The sequence below is a fragment of the Mustelus asterias genome, chromosome 9, assembly GCF_964213995.1.
Source record: "Mustelus asterias chromosome 9, sMusAst1.hap1.1, whole genome shotgun sequence".
Taxonomy (NCBI): Eukaryota; Metazoa; Chordata; class Chondrichthyes; order Carcharhiniformes; family Triakidae; genus Mustelus; species Mustelus asterias.
In genome coordinates, this window is record NC_135809.1 from 73982031 (window position 1) to 74000979 (window position 18949).

An 18949-nucleotide genomic window follows, 5' to 3' on the forward strand; every position below is an offset into this window, starting at 1 on the left:
AAATCCAACCCGGCCAATTACCGCCCAATCAGTCTACTCTCGATCATCAGTAAAATGAAGTGATGTCATCAACAGTGCTATCAAGCAGCACCTGCTCAGCAATGGCCTGCTCAGTGATGCCCAGTTTGGGTTCCAAAAGGGTCACTCAGCTCCTGACTTATTACAGCCTTGGCTCAAACATGGACAAAAGAGCTGAATTCCAGAGGTGAGGCAAGAGTGACAGCCCTTGACATCAAAACTGCATTTGACTGAGTGTGGCATCAAGGAGCCTGAGCAAAACTGGAATCAATGGTATCAGGAGGAAATCTATCTGCTGGTCATACCTAACACAAGGGAAGATGGTTGCGGCAGTTGGAGTTCAATCATCTCAGCTCCAGGACATCACTGCAGGAGTTCCTCAGGGTAGTGTCCTAGTCCCAGCTGTCTTCAGCTGCTTCATCAATGACCTTCCCTCCATCATAAAGTCAGAAGTGGGGATGTTCACTGATGATTGCACAATGTTCAGCACCATTCACAACTCCTCAGATAATGAAGCAATTCATGTCCAAATGCAGCAAGATGTGGATAATATCCAGGCTTGGGGTGACGAGTGGCAAGTAACATTTACGCCACATAGTGTCAGACAATGACCATCACCCATGACACTCAATGCCATTGCCATCGTTGAATTCCCCACTATCAACATCCTGGGGGTTACCATTGACCAGAAACTGAACTGGACTAGCCATATAAATACTGTGGCTACCAAAGATAGGAAATCCTGTGGTGAGTAACTCACTTCCTGACTCCCCAAAGCCTGTCCACCATCTACAAGTCACAAGTCAGGAATATGATGGAATATTCTCCACTTGCCACTTGCCTGGATGGATGCAGCTCCAATAATATTCAAGAAGCTCAACACTGTCCAGGACAAAACAGCCACTTGATTGGCACCCTATTCACCACCTTCAACAGATACTCAAACCACCACCACAGTGCGACATCCCAGACTGTCATCCATATTTCATCAAGATTTCTGAATGAAACAATGTGATGATGAGCAGATATGTTTTGTGATGTTTATTAAGGAATAAATATTGGAATAGATATTGGGGATAACTCCCCTGCTCTTCTTCACCACAGTGCCATGGGATCTTTTAAATCCAACCAAGTGGACAATTTAACATCTCAGCCAAAAGCCAACACCGCTACCAGTGCAGTGTTCTCTCAGTACTACACTCCAGTTGGTTTGTGCTGAAGTCCTGCAGTGGGACTTGAACTCAGGATCTTTTGATTCAGAAGCTAACATGCCACCAGTTGAACCACAGTGAACGCTGGCAGTGTAGACCATATACGAGACTGACTGCAGCAACATCATTCCAAATCAGAAAGGCCAAAGGCAGCAGATACCTGGGAACACCATAACTGGAGGTTCCCTTCCAACTCACTCACCATCCTGACACGGAATTATATAGCCATTCCTTCACTGTCACTGGGTCAAAATCCTGGAACTCCCTCCCTAACAGCACTGTGGGTGTACCTATACAGTAAGAAGTCTAACAACACCAGGTTAAAGTCCAACAGGTTTATTTGGTAGCAAATGCCACTAGCTTTTGGAGCACTGCCCCTTCATTAGGTGGAGTGGAGATCCGGTGTACCTACACTCCAGTAACTGCCGTGGTTCAAGATAGCATCTCACCACCACCTTCTCACAGACAATTACAGATCGGCCTAGCCAGTGATTCCCACAGATAAAGGCAAAATACTGCAAATGCTGGAATCTGAAACACAAATTTTCCAGCATGTTCTGTTTTAGTTGCAGCGATTCCCACATCCTATGAATGAAAAGATAAATTAATTTTAATGGCATTTAGACCTTGTTATTTTTCCTGATAACAAGGTCATCCAGCTCCCAATAACCAATCAGACAGGAGGAAAAGCAGAATCCAATGAAAATCCCATCAGAAACGGGAGCTTGGTTCTCGGGAATCCTCACTGACTCTGGGCCTGATTTTACCAAAACTTCGCCCCCGCGGTAAAGTTGGGCATCAGGCCTATACCGCGATCTGCACCCGATTCCAAGCAGATCACGGCTTTACCGACACCTGATTCGGGCGCGGGTCCGGCCCGTGCCCGAATCGGGCTGCCCGACGATTTAAATGCATTTGCATGCATTTAAATTGACTTAATGAACTGCGCGCCCAACTCTACCGCCAAATCCCATTTTACCGTCTTCTGGTCTGATGCGGATCCGTGCTCTAATCGACCTGCCGAATAAAAATCCGAAGTCGCCGCTGCAGCCTCCGAAGAGCGGGGTCAGAGACTGCAACGGCTCTCTGACCCAGCTCCTCCTCTGGGGGGAGGAGGGGGGTGGGAGGAGGAGAGGGGGTGTGATGTATCATCCTCTGGGGGTGGGAGGGTGGGAGGGGAGGGGGTGTGACCGATCATCCCCTGGGGGGTGGGAGGAGGGAGGAGAGGGGGTGTGGCGTATCATCCTCTGGGGGTGGGGGGGGGGGAGGTGGGAGGGGAGGGGATGTGACCGATCATCCTCTGTGGGGGGGGGTTCCGCTGCCACTCTGCGGCCGATCGGTGGAAGGGAGGGGGCAGGGGGTTCCACTGAAGTGAATAATGACAGTCGTGGTGTTTGAAGTATGCGGCCACTTCGGAAAGGAGGGATTCGTTCCTCCGGTGGGGAGGAGGGATCGGCCGCAGAGTGGCAGCGGAACCCCCCCAGAGGATTATACGTCACACCCCCGCTCCTCCCACGCTCCCCCCCCCAGGGGATGATCGGTCATATCCCCTCCCCACCCCCACCCCCCCAGGGGATAATCGGTCATATCCCCTCCCCACCCCCCCCCCCCCCCCAGGGGATAATCGGTCATATCCCCTCCCTCCCCCCAGCGGATGATATGTCACACCCCCTCTCCTCGCACCCCCCCCGCCAGATGATCTGTGTCAGAGAGCCGCTCTCTCTGTTTTTTTCTTTCGCGCCCGGGCACGCTACTTCAGATTTTTTTCCGAACTGCGCATGCGCAGTTCAGAGCTCCGATCGTCCCAGCAGCGCTAAGCCCCGCCCACAGTGCGGATCGGACTGGAGCCGGCAAAAAGCATATGGGCGCGCTGCAAAGAGGATTCCGGGCGAGGATCTATTTGACGTCCAGATTCGGCACTTAGACTCAAAATGGTAAAATCAGGCCCTCTAAACCGACACTCCCACTGTTTATGAATGGGAGACATCGGTGTACTGTGCTGCTGGTTAGACACACCAGGGAACAAAATTCATTCACAGGCTGTCCAAGGTGATGGATTCAGTCAGTTTTTAAAAAAAATCCAATTCAATCAAATCAAGTCCAATTCAGAGTCTCAACAAGTGAGACATTCCCGATCCAAGCTGACAAGACAGGGCTCTCACCTCCTGTCTTGGGCTTGATCTACATGATCCAAGCTGATTGGAGTAGGCATTGCATCTCCTCCAAGGCTTGATCTCATTTGCATCTTAGCCAAAAGGCCGAGATGCCGCTTTTAAAATTGCTTCAAATGAAGCTGAAATGCAACCTAATGACTCCAACCAAGCACAGCACGTCAATACTACACTTAATCTTAGCCAAAAGGCCGAGAAGCGATGGATTCAGTCAGTTGCCACTAGCTGGCGCAACGGTAACGGTAAATCAGAGGAATGAGAGGAGATACAGCCCCTTTAATAACCTGCTGCATCCTCAGCCCACACTCTCCTCACCCACACAGTGTGAATCCCAGCAGGGGCACAGTGTAAAAACAGCTCTATTTGTGAGATAATGCAGCAAGGAATTAACAGAGTGCAGCAATCCCAAACCTGCTCACACTCTGCACCCTGTGACCTGTTAGTGAGAGACAAACTCTCCCCACCCTGGGTCACACACAGACCCTCACAGTGACCAGTTACTGTGAGACAGACACTCTCCACCCTATCCAGTCACATGTTTTTTTCCATGTGACTGGGTAGAAAAAACACATGGTGACCGGATAGAATCCACAGACAGGTCTGGGGGAAATGCAAATCTTTTAAGTATTCGACCATCAGGAACAATGGGAGAAACCTGGGCACAGATTGAATCATTACAACTAACAAAGGTGGATTGGCCATGCTAAATTCTTCCTCAGTGTACCCTACCACAGTAACTTCATTACTTGCTAATGTAAGCCCACTAAAGCAAAAGAAAACTAATTAATTAAGAAATAAATGAATAAATTGTCAATTCAGTAATTTTTGCACTACCACCAAAAGACCTACCCTCATACCAAACCCATAAACCATCCAAATAAACGGGAATGTCCCTCCACCAACATCCCCATCAAGAACCCCCAGGACCTTTTTTCCCACTGCCTGGCCTCTTGCCCCCGCCCCCCCACCCCCAGTTGCCCACCTACTACCCCCTCAGTAGCCCGCCCATTTAAACAAAATTTCGCCCCCACCTCACCCCCCACAAAAACAGAATCTGACTCTGCAACAAAACAAAACCTCCCCAGACAAGAAACTCCCACCAAAAAAACAACTCTCCAACACACACACAACTTGGACATCCATCCCAGCCCCCAGAAACACGTAACCACCTACCTAGCAGCCCCCTCCTCCTAACACACACCAACTCAACAACCACCCCTCCCCAACTACCTAAATAGGACAGAAGCAAACCATCACCATGTTTTCCTTTGTTCTTTCTTCCCCCCCACCTACTCCTCCTCTCCTGCCACACTGCAGTACCACCCACGCACCACCCAACACAAGAAAAAAACTAACACGGATAATAATATATAATATATAAGAATAAAAAGGCCCAGGAGGCAAGAAGACAACAAGCCACAAGATAAAGGCATTACAGGGAGTAACAAGGGTTGGACGTGAGCCAAAAGAAAAGTGGCAGAGCATGAAAAAAAGGGGACATGTCCTCTCCCATGTCTGACCCCAAAGCTCTCCTCACCCACACAATGTGAATGAGAGGAGAAACAGCCCCTTTAATAACCTGCTGTATCCTCAGCCCACACTCTCCTCACCCACACAGTGTGAATCCCAATAGGGGCACAGTGTAAAAACAGCTCTATTTGTGAAATAATGCGGCAAGGAATTAGTAGAGTGCAGCAATCCCAAACCTGCTATCTTCAATTCTCACTGAACAGATTATTACTCTCACACTCTGCACCCTGTGACCTGTTAGTGAGAGACAAACTCTCCCCACCTGGGTCACACACAGACCCTCACAGTGACCAGTTACTGAGAGACAGACACTCCCCACCCTCATACTGACTGGTTGCTGAGAGAACCTCCCATCCCCTCATTCTAACTCTCCCATCGCCCTCACTCTGATTCTCCCCTTCCCTCATCCCCTGACTTATCCATCCCCCTCTCCCCGACCCTCCATCCCCCTTCACCTCTGACCCACCCAACCCCATCACCCAGGAATGAGTTAAATGACCATAAAGTTTTAAATCAGTCTTGGTATATTACACACCAGGAGAACATTCTGCTCTTTTCTGAATTGTGCTATCTTTTAGGTAAGATCACTCTTTGTGTCTTATCCAAAAAGCAGCATTTCTGACAGGGCTGCACTCTCTCAGTATGGTGCTGGAGTGTTAACCTGCATTGTGTTCTCATGTGTTGACTGGGCCTTGAATCCACAACCTCCTGACAGAATTGAGAATATTGTCCATTGGTCCAAAGCTGCTAAAGAAGAATAGAGAATTTCCATTGGCTGAAAGACACTGAAGTACCATGGGAGTTTGTCTGGTCTCCCCTCAGTAATGCCAACCTAGCAAATGTCTAATTCTAAAAATGACCATTTACCTTGTTTCCCAGGGTGTGCTGATTTCTGCTTGTGAACCAACAGAACTCATTCAGAATATCAGATAGTAATAATCCAAATGCTTCTAAAGTCAGAACTGTCAAAGACTCAATGTGATCGAAGCTGGCCTGGGCCTGTGATTAGGCCCTCCTCAGACTTGCGGGTTTTCACAAATAGCTCTCTGTCTGAGAGGAACCAATAACTGCCTCAAACACAGAAATTTTCAGCTTTATTCTGAGCAGGAGTGGAGTGGGTTAGACATGGGGAGCTAGTAATCACCAGGATGGTGGAGTCAGGGAGTGGGGGGTACTCTATCTCCTGGCCCTTTAGATGGCTTTTTGTGGCAAGACCAGTTTTAGCAACTAACCGCTTGTTGCTGTCCTGGAAGGCCACTGAAGAATGCAGGCCCCATTGACTGGGAGTGTTTATCATGGGATCCCACAACAGGCCTTAGGCCCACCATCACCATATTTAAGGGGCCTAATTGCTGTTTGTTGGCATGTTCCTGAACTCCACAGAACAATCCGATTGTGTTGGGGGCCTGGAATGTCATCCTTCCAGAGCCAAACCTGACCCAGGAAAAACATTCCTGTCAGATTCCGCAGTCTAACCAATCAACTCGGGCCATCTGCTTCAGGTTCTGTAAAAGAAGTTTTAAATTGGGTTCAGTGGCAGGATGATCTCCACAGTCTCTCTGTGAGCTCATTAATTGTGGAGTGGATGATGAATTCTACCAGCCCTCCAGTGCCTTGGGCTTTGGAGTGAGATGAATTTTAATAAAAGGCCCCAAATGCTCTGATGTCTTCTCCTGACGTGAGATCTTCACAAACTGCTTGCTGTGAGCTTGTTATATTGCTGCTGCCCTCAGCTAATGTATTCACAAAGTCCCAGCCTGATTCACTTGCTCACATTAACTCTATCTTACACTGAACCCGACAATGCTGCAGACCCACAGTGCAAATGACAATCCAGACTCACTCACTGGAACATTGTTTCATTCTGGTAAATATTCCTCATTTTCCACATTCCCATTCTGTCCCAGGCTATTCCTCATTCCTCTCCAATATTCCCTCATGCTTTCTTGCAGACAGTGATGAGTGAGGTATTGTATCAGAACTCGCTCTCGTCTCCTTTGTCCTGTGATCAGTCTTTGCTGAGCTTATTCCTGCCTTCAGTTTAACTCCAATATTTACTCGGAGTGAAGACAAGAGTGGGCTGAAGACGGAAGGATTTATGGATTGGTCTTTGCACGTCCTCCCCAATTTAACAGCCGGATTGTTAACGTTATTAACTATAAGATGATATTGGGTTGAGACGGTGCAATTCTTGGAGCTGCCAATTGGATCTGTCAGTAAGCAGACCATTAGCAGTCTCCTCACACAACAGGCTGACAGCAGAGAGCAATTATTATTCCATGCTCTGAGGAGCTGTGTCAGGATCAGGTACACCATTTGCAAGTGAAGATTCTCAATGTGCTCACTAGCTGTCAGGCAGCCTCTGCAATAAGCAGCATTTCTGACACCTCGACACTGTGTTCACAGAGGGCTGGAGAGAAAAAAAATGGACTTCCCATTTTTAAGCTCCTGTCAGTTGGATGATGCACAGCCCAGGGTGTAGCTGCTCCCCTATCTTAGTCTAAACCTCAAACCAAACATCAGGACTGACTGGCATTGTACTCGAAGTCAGGATGAAAGGACAGTGGCGTAACCCATGTGCCACTCCTTCAGCACCCAGCACAGGGGCAGCTTATCAAGGAATGTTAACAGTTGTAGTGATCATCCCTTTAAAGGCAACACAGCAGAGTAAGGGTCACATGGTCTGTGTAACCAATCAGGACTCAGGGTGTGGAATCACCCCATGGTGAGAAAGGCTCCTGGGCAGAGACATTTTGGGAGCCAGTAAGAGCCATGAGGAGCTGTACAATTCTTATTAATAAATACCTTTTGGGTTCACTAATGAAGTCTGTGAAAGTGGATCTGTACAACAGGATGAGCAGTTTCCTCATAGACATGGTTGGGGGGTGGGGTGGGGCAATTCTCCCAAAAAAATGCTAAGTGCCGAATTTGCGTGAAAACGGCAGTAATTCACGCCGATTCTTTTAGCGTGATTTTCAGAATGAATCTCCCACACGCTGGGCACCGCAGAGTACTCTGAAAATCAGTGGGCAGGGCCTATTCCCACTTGAGGGGCCGAAAGCATAGCGCTGAGTGGGCCACTGTGCATGCACCGATCTGTCAGCACCGAGATCGGCACAAGCTCAGTGGCCCTCCCACTGCCGGCCTCCCAGTCATTGGCCAGCTCAGCTCCAGGGTGTTTATTCAAATGGGATCTGTGTCATGTTAATAAGAAAGATTCCAGCTTTGACCCTAACCTGATGATCAATGAGTTAGCCCAGAGAAAGTTGAGCAAAACTTTCCACAGTTAAAGGCAGTGATTTCTAATTGCAATGTGACCAGCAAACATCCGGGGGGCAATTCTCCCATCCCGCTGCGTTAATTTTTTAGCGCAGTGGGCCGGGGCATTTCAATGGGACCAGATTATGGCGATCCATACTGGGCGTCTGGTCCCCAGCGTGAAACCCGGCAACGTCAGCTCCATGCAGGAAATAGGCGCAGAGCTGTATTAGGCATGCAAAGGAGCATGCAAATCTAATTTAAATATCATTGGCAGGCCCGAACTGAAATAAGGGAACTAGGGGAATTTCACAGTAACTTCACTGCAGTGTTAATGTAAGCCTTACTTGTGACTAATAAATAAACTTTAAAAATAAACTTTAAATCTTTGGGCCGCATGCATCTCCCACCCTGCCAGGAGTGTTTCACTCCAGCTGAGTACAGTAGCTCCCCACTTTTGGGGCGCCCCCAGAGGGTTGGGCAGTGTGGGGGGCTATCCCCTGGGTATTGGCACCCTGGCAGTGCCAGCCTGAAACCCCGGCACTGCTCATGGGGAAAGTGCCAATGCCCAGGTGACATCTTGGCACTGTCTACTAGGCATGGGGCACATATGGGGGGGGTGATCGGTGGGGGTTGGGGGATCCCGCTGCCACTCTGCACTTTGGGATTGTGAGCAGAGGGAGGGAGGCCAGTGATCGGAACTGGCCATCAGGGTGGGGAAGGGGGGATTTGGCCTGGGGGGGTGGGTCGAGGCTGCCGGGAGAAGGGAGGAGGGACGGGGTGTTGAATGGGAGATTGGGGCTGGAGGGGATGGGGGGGCAGTGATTGAGGCAGGCTGGGGCGAGGGAGGTCGGGGCTGGGCCTGGACATATTTGGGGGGACAGCGATCGGGCCTTGAGGGCGCAGTGGGCCGGCATTGCGGGCGTTGGGGGTCTGGCCAGCAATCGGGAGGCCGGCAAACAGGGACCACTGCGTATGCGCCGATCCCGGCACTGACAGATCGGTGCATGTGCAGTGGCCCCCTCAGTGCTATGCTGCCGGTCTCCTGGGCTGGAATAGGCTCCGCCCCCTAGTTTTTAATGATATTCAATCTAATGGTCTCTGCAGTGTACAGAGTGTAGGAGATTTTTCTCTCAGCTCCCACTGAAAAACCAGCATGAATTACTCCAGTTTTCAAATTCAACACTTAGAATGTTTTTGGGAGAAACCTTTAATTCTGATGCCTCTCAGAGTCGAAAAGCCAGTTGGAACTCACTGCCAAGAGTCAACACATGATAAAGAATCTATCTGGAAGTGGGTGAGAGAGGACAGCAGATCCTCGATCCTTCACGCTTGGTTAGCAGCCGCTGGTATCCAATCACAGAGAGTAACACTAGGGGGTGGCTGTTGGAAGATGCTCGGGCCTTTGGGACTGTGTTGGTTTGTTTCTCATTTTAAAATGCTAACATCAGGCACTAGCCCGATCTCAGGTTTCCATGGTTACTGAACACCAATAATTTGCATACACACACTTTGATCTAATGTTTAAGTGAAGAGTGTTCACTTCATGGCTTGCTGTTTAATAACGCACCATGCACGCTCAGGCAATTGTCTCAGTCAGTCATTTTAACTTCAATATATTATACTTAATTCAAAACGATATGTTTCGTTTACATACTCCTAATCCCATTTTCCTCCCTCCCCCTCCCCCTCCCCTCCAGTCCCCCTCCCCTTTACTCCTTCTCCCCTTCGCTCCCCCTCTTCTTCGCTCCCCCTCTCCTTTGCTCCCCCTCTTCTTCGCTCCCCCTCTTCTTTGCTCCCCTCTTCTTTGCTCCCCCTCTTCTTCGCTCCCTCTCCCCTTCGCTCCCCCTCTTCTTTGCTCCCCCTCTTCTTCGCTCCCCCTCTTCTTTGCTCCCCTCTTCTTTGCTCCCCCTCCCCTTCACTCCCCCTCCCCTCCACTCCCCCTCCCCCCCTCTCTTTTCCTAATTCCCTCTCCCTCTCCTATTCCTCCCCTCCCACTCCCCTCTGCTACCTCCCCTTCTATTACCCCAACCCACCATCTGGTCTCCTTCCCTCCCATTCCCATCTGGATCCCTCTGCTCCCCTCACCTCCCATTTGCCTCAGTCCCTTCCCTCTCATTCCCTCTGCCCTATTCCCCTCTGGGCCCTCTGCTCCAATTCCCTCCCCCATCCTTGTCCACCTAATCTCCTTCTATCATCAGTCTAATGGGAATATAACTTGTTAAATAAACCAGCGAGGTGACTGGAGTTATTATCAATGTATAAGATCCCTAGGTATCCCTGACGACAACACCTGCAAAAGATGCATCCAGCTGCAGCTGCCAGCAAAGCGTGTTAGGGAACTGGAGAAGGAGCTTGATGACCTCCATCTAATTCAGGAGAATGAGAAGTATATAGACAGTGTGGTAAACCACTGTTAGCTTATTGCCTGTGTGTGTGTGTGACATGCCTGGACATGCCCCTGCCGGCCCAGCCTGGGACTACTCCACCCTGGTCCAGGTATAAAGGTGACTGCTCCCCACCCCCTGCCTCAGTCTCTGGACCAGTTCATCGGCATGGGTGTGCTCCAAGTCTTTTGCTAATAAAAGCCTATTTGTTCTAGCATACAAACTAGTCTTTGCTTGATTGATAGTGCATCAGACAGTAGCTTTAGGGAGGTAGTTACACCTAAGCAGCAGAGCACAAGAAATTGGGTTACTGTAAGGAGAGGAAATGGAAATGTGAAAGGACAGGCAGAGCAGGGTTCCTCTGTGGCCATACCCCTCCACAGCAAGTATACTAAATTGGATACTGTTGTTGGGAGATGCTTTACCTGGGACAAGCTGCGACAGCTGGAACTCTGATACTGAGTCTGGTTCTACAGCGCAAAAGGGTGGGAGGAAGAAGAGGAGAGCAGTCGTGATAGGGGACTCAATGGTCAGCGGTATGGACAGGAGGTTCTGTGGTCGGGACAGAGAGTCCCGCATGGTTTGTTGCCTCCCGGGTGCCAAGGTCAGGGATGTCTCTGATCGCGTGCACAGCGTTCTAAAGTGGGAAGGTGATCAGCCAGATGTCGTGGTACACATCGGTACAAATGACGTAGGTAGGAAGAGTGAGGAGGTCCTAAAGAGTGAGTACAAAGAGCTTGGAAGGAAGTTAAAAAGCAGGACCCCGAGGGTAGTAATCTCAGGATTGCTACCTGTACCACGTGCCAGTGAGGGTAGGAGTAGGATGCTTGGGCGGATGAACACGTGGCTGAGGAACTGGTGTAGGGGGCAGGGTTTCCGATTCATGGATCATTGGGACCTCTTCTGGGGCAGGTGGGCCCTGTACAAGAGAGACGGGTTACACCTTAACTACAAGGGGACCAATATACTTGCCTCCCTACCTATTTGCCCTATTTCCGTAGACTCCAATATAAAGGAGAAATCAGAATAAAAAACACCCTTCTGATGAGTAGTGAGTGGGCAAATCAAATCCGATCATAAGAAAAAGACAATGGGAATGGGAATATTCAGGAGGTGGGAAGGGGAATGTCCAAGAGGTGGGGACGGGGAATGTTCAGGAGGTGGGAAGGGGAATGTTCAGGAGGTGGGAATGGAGAATGTTTGGATGGGGTGGGGACGGGGAATATTCAGGAGGTGGGAATGGGGAATGTTCAGGAGGTGGGGATGATGACTGTTCAGGAGGTGGGGATGGGGAATGTTCAGGAGCTGGGAATGGGGAATGTTCAGGAGGTGGGGATGGGGAATGTTTGGATGGGGTGGGGCAGGGAATGTTCAGGAGGTGGGGATGGGGAATATTTGGATGGGGTGGGGAATGTTCAGGAGGTGGGAATGGGGAATGTTCAGGAAGTGGGGATGGGAAATGTTCAGGAGGTGGGAATGGGGAATGTTTGGATGGGGTGGGGACGGGGAATATTCAGGAGGTGGGAATGGGGAATGTTCAGGAGGTGGGGATGATGACTGTTCAGGAGGTGGGGATGGGGAATGTTCAGGAGCTGGGAATGGGGAATGTTCAGGAGGTGGGGATGGGGAATGTTTGGATGGGGTGGGGCAGGGAATGTTCAGGAGGTGGGGATGCGGAATATTTGGATGGGGTGGGGAATGTTCAGGAGGTGGGAATGGGGAATGTTCAGGAAGTGGGGACAGGGAATGTTCAGGAGGTGGGAATGGGGAATGTTCAGGAGATGGGGACAGGGAATGTTCAGGAGGTGGGAATGGGGAATGTTCAGGAGGTGGGGATGGGAATGTTCAGGAGGTGGGAATGGGGAATGTTCAGGAAGTGGGATAGGGAATGTTCAGGAGGTGGGAATGGGGAATGTTCAGGAGGTGGGAATGGGGAATGTTTGGATGGGGTGGGGACAGGGAATGTTCAGGAGGTGGGAATGGGGAATGTTCAGGAGGTGGGGATGGGAAATGTTTAGGAGGTGGGAATGGGGAATGTTCAGGAGGTGGGAATGGGGAATGTTTGGATGGGGTGGGGACAGGGAATGTTCAGGAGGTGGGAATGGGGAATGTTCAGGAGGTGGGGATGGGAAATGTTTAGGAGGTGGGAATGGGGAATGTTCAGGAGGTGGGAATGGGGAATGTTTGGATGGGGTGGGGACAGGGAATGTTCAGGAGGTGGGGATGGGAAATGTTTAGGAGGTGGGAATGGGGAATGTTCAGATGGGGTGGGAATGGGGAATGTTCAGGAGGTGGGGATGGGGAATGTTTGGATGGGGTGGGGACAGGGAATGTTCAGGAGGCGGGGATGGGGAATATTTGGATGGGGTGGGGAATGTTCAGGAGGTGGGAATGGGGAATGTTCAGGAAGTGGGGATGGGAAATGTTTAGGAGGTGGGAATGGGGAATGTTCAGATGGGGTGGGAATGGGGAATGTTCAGGAGGTGGGGATGGGGAATGTTTGGAAGGGGTGGGGACAGGGAATGTTCAGGAGGTGGGAATGGGGAATGTTCACAAGGTGGAGATGGGGAATGTTCAGGTGGTGGGAATGGGGAATGTTCAGGAGGTGGGGATGATGACTGTTCAGGAGGTGGGGATGGGGAATGTTCAGGAGCTGGGAATGGGGAATGTTCAGGAGGTGGGGATGGGGAATGTTTGGATGGGGTGGGGCAGGGAATGTTCAGGAGGTGGGGATGGGGAATATTTGGATGGGGTGGGGAATGTTCAGGAGGTGGGAATGGGGAATGTTCAGGAGGTGGGAATGGGGAATGTTCAGGAGGTGGGAATGGGGAATGTTCAGGAGATGGGGACAGGGAATGTTCAGGAGGTGGGAATGGGGAATGTTCAGGAGGTGGGGATGGGAATGTTCAGGAGGTGGGAATGGGGAATGTTCAGGAGGTGGGAATGGGGAATGTTCAGGAGGTGGGAATGGGGAATGTTTGGATGGGGTGGGGACAGGGAATGTTCAGGAGGTGGGAATGGGGAATGTTCAGGAGGTGGGGATGGGAAATGTTTAGGAGGTGGGAATGGGGAATGTTCAGGAGGTGGGAATGGGGAATGTTTGGATGGGGTGGGGACAGGGAATGTTCAGGAGGTGGGAATGGGGAATGTTCAGGAGGTGGGGATGGGAAATGTTTAGGAGGTGGGAATGGGGAATGTTCAGATGGGGTGGGAATGGGGAATGTTCAGGAGGTGGGGATGGGGAATGTTTGGATGGGGTGGGGACAGGGAATGTTCAGGAGGCGGGGATGGGGAATATTTGGATGGGGTGGGGAATGTTCAGGAGGTGGGAATGGGGAATGTTCAGGAAGTGGGGATGGGAAATGTTTAGGAGGTGGGAATGGGTAATGTTCAGATGGGGTGGGAATGGGGAATGTTCAGGAGGTGGGGATGGGGAATGTTTGGAAGGGGTGGGGACAGGGAATGTTCAGGAGGTGGGAATGGGGAATGTTCACAAGGTGGAGATGGGGAATGTTCAGGTGGTGGGAATGGGGAATGTTCAGGAGGTGGGGATGGGGAATGTTCAGGAGGTGAGATGGGGAATATTCAGGAGGTGGGAATGGGGAATGTTAAGGAGATGGGGATGGGAAATGTTCAGGAGGTGGGAATGGGGAATGTTCAGGAGGCGGGGCGGGGAATGGGAATGTTTGGATGGGATGGGAATGGGGAATGTTCGGATGGGCTGGGAATGGGGAATGTTTGGATGGGGTGGGGACGGGGAATGTTCAGGAGGTGGGAATGGGGAATGTTCACAAGGTGGAGATGGGGAATGTTCAGGTGGTGGGAATGGGGAATGTTCAGGAGGTGGGGATGGGGAATGTTCAGGAGGTGAGATGGGGAATATTCAGGAGGTGGGAATGGGGAATGTTAAGGAGATGGGGATGGGAAATGTTCAGGAGGTGGGAATGGGGAATGTTCAGGAGGCGGGGCGGGGAATGGGAATGTTTGGATGGGATGGGAATGGGGAATGTTCGGATGGGCTGGGAATGGGGAATGTTTGGATGGGGTGGGGACGGGGAAAGTTTCTGGAGGTGGGAATGGGGAATGTTTGGATGGGGTGGGGACGGGGAATGTTCGGATGGGCTGTGAATGGGGAATGCTCAGCAGGGGGAATGGGGAATGTTCAGGAGGTGGGGATGGGGAATGTTCAGATGGGGTGGGAATGGGGAATGTTTGGATGGGCTGGGAATGGGGAATGTTCGGATGGGCTGGGAATGTGGAATGTTCAGATGGAGTGGGAATAGGGAGATAGCAGCTGTTTCAGTCCAAATGAGAAAAAAAGCCAATCACCGAGGGAAAGAGAAACAAGATTGAGACAGTTTTTCCGAGTTTTGTGTCACCTGCAAAGTTTGAATATGTGCCTGTACACCCAAGCCTAGGTCATTAATATCAATCAAGAGTCAATAGAATATCAAAATCCTAAATAAAACCAACTTTCTAACAATAGGATAATTTCCTCCTGGGCCAGGAATGATAAATTTACATTCTCCAGAAAACTCAATAGAATGATCTTCTTGATACCTTCAACGTTCCAGTGATGCTGACACACTGACAGGTTGAATCACTGTCTTCTCCTGACAGTGCCCAGGAGAACAGTTAACATCCAAGATGGAAGCCACAGCAGCTACACTGCTCTCTGCTGCTAACTGCAATCTAAGGGTGTTTGGATTAACAAGAGTTACTGTGGGACGGGGGAAAAAGTATTGTCCGCATTATGGTATAGTGAGTCACAAGATGATAGACTGTGTAGAAGAGTCTGGAACTAGCCAGCATGGAGACAGTATCCATGCAAGGCTGTACTTTGGAGACGTATATAGTGACTTGGTACCAATAAACAGTGTATTTTCAACCATACAAACCTCCAGACCTCTCAGTGAGATACTAAAGAACCTGAGAAAATGGTGGCAGTGAACCATGGACCCTGAAATCCCAAACAGGCTGGAGAAGGATCCCAAGATCTCAACGTTTAGTAAACTAAAGAAATTAAAACCTGTTCTGAGCAAAGGGTGCCCAAATTGAAGACACAGTTGGAGGTCACCTAAGAAGGCTTTGAAGTTAATATGTTTTTACACTTGTTTGGTGTATTTGCGATATTTACAGATAAAGTAACCATAAGATATGGTACAGATGAATCCTCAACCACATTTGGTGAGATATTAAAAGCCTTGGAAAATTACAAAGAAAAAAACAAAATTAAATTAATGTCACTCTGAACAAACTGAAGAATCAATTGGCAGAGAAGATTCAGCAATGTTCAATATTCCAGGAGGAAGCCAAGGGATACGCAAATGAGACTGAAGAGCTGAAGAAGCGGTGAAAGAAAAAGTCGTGAAGGTTTCGAAGCTGCAAGAAGGTCTAGTACGGAACTGAAACAAGTTCAGACTTCACTGGAAACAGTCCTGGCCAACAGTGAAACAACAATGATAAACAAGGACAAAGTTCTACTGCTGACAGAGAAAGAAAAGATAGAAATAAGATTAGAAAATGTAAATTTGACACTGAAGCTGAAGAAACTAAAAGAGAAAAGCAATGGATTTCCCAAACATACTGAGCACCATTGAGTTGTTGAAAAATGACATGGCTAAATGAAAATCAAAAACCAAGAATGTCAAGGAAAAGTTAAACAGTTGCAAGAGAAAGTAAAAGTTTCCACATGGGAGTGAGAAGTGTCTCAGAAACAATTAGTAAATTACGGAATGCGGGTATGAAGGATAGCACCAAGGAACAAGACTCTGCTAAGGAGAAACTGTTCAGTGTAGAGAACCAAAATTAAATACAGAAGATGGGTTTGCTGATGAAAAATTAGAACTTGTTGAAGTTCAGTTATCAGGAGCATCTCATAAGCACTGTGAAAAGAGCAATGAAATTCTTGAACTACGATTCCTGTGACAGGCAGGCTGATCAATAAGATGACCTCATTGTATGGTAGAGTAGGCTTGAGGGGCCGAGTGGCCTACTCCTGCTCCTAACTCATACATATACATTCACCCAAGCAGATAGGTGGGATCTTCCCAAAGACAGTGCTCAATCTCGAGCACCAAAATCAGCCTTGATTTAACATTATTTACTTCTCTTGTTTTTATAACTAATAAATTCACTCTTTCTTTAACTCAAGAAAACTTTGTTCAATTGGTTTCTTTTAAAACATAACTCACTTGCTCTAGGGAAAGAATGAACTTTTTCAAATTAACCTTGTTGTGACCAGCCTACAGGGTTGAATAAAGAAGGGGAGCCAGTTCATCCCATCTAGAATCATAACAAATTGTGGACCTTGCCTGGGGACTGGTTGTAACACACTCCACCAGCCTGCTGAAAGGACTGGTACCCAGTGTTATTCAACTGGAAATATCCCTCCTCCTTCAGCATGTGCGTGCCCGATAAATCAAACACATCCTGCGAGCACTGTGCCCCAGCTCAGACAACAACAATCATTGTTTCGATAATAATCTTCCTCAGATTCCAGCACAATGATATCATTTCAGTGTGACAAATGAGTACCCAGGAAGTGACCTTGTACAATCTTCCATCTCCTATTGCAATATAAAAATGAGCAGCGGTTAACAATTAACAACTAAACAAATCAATTTGCTTCAAATACTGATCTGCACCAACACCTTGCATTCATCTGCTGCTTTCAATGTATTAAAGCATATCCCAAAGGAACTTCACAGAACCCAATCAGATACATCTCTTTACCAAGGCAACGTTGTGTCTCCATGGAGCTTATGGTTTCTCAGCTAATTGTCTCATTAGGTAATTATTTATCCTGGGTCGCTTCCCAGTCAGACATTAATGTAGAGAAACTGTTCACAGCATTTAACTCCATCCAAACCACTGCCCGGGTATCGGCAGCAACATTACTGTTGGGAATAATCACTGATACTGCCCCTCAAACACTTCACATTATTCATCTTAAATTCTTTATCAAACATATTTTTAGCTTTATGTAAATTGTACCAGACAGCACCCAGAGGTAGGAAACCAATATTCCATGTCATAGAATCCTTACAGTGCAAAAGGGCCATTCGGCCCTTCATATCTGCACTAACTCTCCAACAGAGCATCTCACCCAAGACCTCTTACCCAGACTTAAGTTTTAAGTTTATTTATAGTGTCACAAGTAAGTTTACATTAACACTGCATGCTCCGTAAACCCACTATTTACCCCACTAACCTACACATTTTGGGACACTCCGGGGCAATTTAGCATGGCCAATCAACCTAACCTGCACATGTTTGGACTGTGGGAGGAAAGCGGAGCACCCGGAGAAAATCCATGCAGACATGGGGCGAATGTGCAAACTCCACACAGACAGTCGCCCAAGGCCAGAATAGATCCCGGGTCCCTGGTACTGTGAGGCAGCAGTGCTTACCCACTGTGCCACCATGCCGCCCAATAGAGTAGTCCATCCTGTTGGAGTCAGCAGCCAAAGCCAGGGAACCAATAGGAACAGGCTAAAAGCAAAATACTACAGATGCTGGAATCTGAAACAAAAACAGGAAATGCTGAAAATCTCAGCAGGTCTGACAGCGTCTGTGAAGAGAGAATAGAGCCAACATGTTGAGTCTGGATAACCCAGAGTCAGGGAACCAATAGGAACAGTCAATCCTGCTGGAATCAGCACGCAGGACTGTAGCAACTTCCACCATATCTCTGCTGGGATTGGTTGGTTATATAAAGTGGCAGGACTATAGACTCTTATGAATTCTGAGTCTGCCTCAGGTATTCTTTGTGTTATCATATTGATAATTTTCATATGATGCCAGGAGTGTTCCCGTGCTACCCATTATCTAACCACTTGACCGGGTAAACTGTGAGAGGGGCTGGGGCATAACTATAGGACCTCGTTATGACCAGTACCAGATGTCATGCCTCTCACATGTGCCTGAACATACATGTTACTTCTATCAGTAAGGGTTGAAGCTCTTGACTCAGATTAGGCTAGATACATATTGTATAGTGTTAGGCAGAATTTAGCAGGTCTTGTGGTGCAGTGGGCAGTGTACAGAGTTCCAGGTTTCAGTCTCACTCCAGGACTTTATAACCAAGGAAAGTACATTCATCATGTGGCTAAAAAATCCTTCCAGTACAAACCAATAGCAAGTGGCAAGACTGGGAGAGATTCCTGGTCAGCCTGGTGATGAAAAGAATATTGAAGCCTCTACCATCACTATCTACAGCTCCAGACTACAGCTTACATGTCAAGATGACAATTGTCACAGCAACTTAAACTCCCTGATTGAGCCCAGAATTTACTACCCAGAAACAGGCCATTCATCCATACAACCATAGAATCACAGAAGGAGGCTATTCAGCCTGTCAAATCTGCACTGG

At 48.7% G+C, this 18949-nt stretch overlaps 1 non-coding gene across 1 annotated transcript; it reads right to left on the reverse strand.

The window, feature by feature from the left end:
* Positions 1-3412: 3412 nt before the first annotated feature.
* LOC144499306 (U2 spliceosomal RNA) lies at positions 3413-3603 on the reverse strand. Its single transcript, XR_013498806.1, has one exon. It is a non-coding gene; the product is annotated as a U2 spliceosomal RNA (small nuclear RNA).
* Between the last annotated feature and the right edge of the window lie 15346 nt (positions 3604-18949).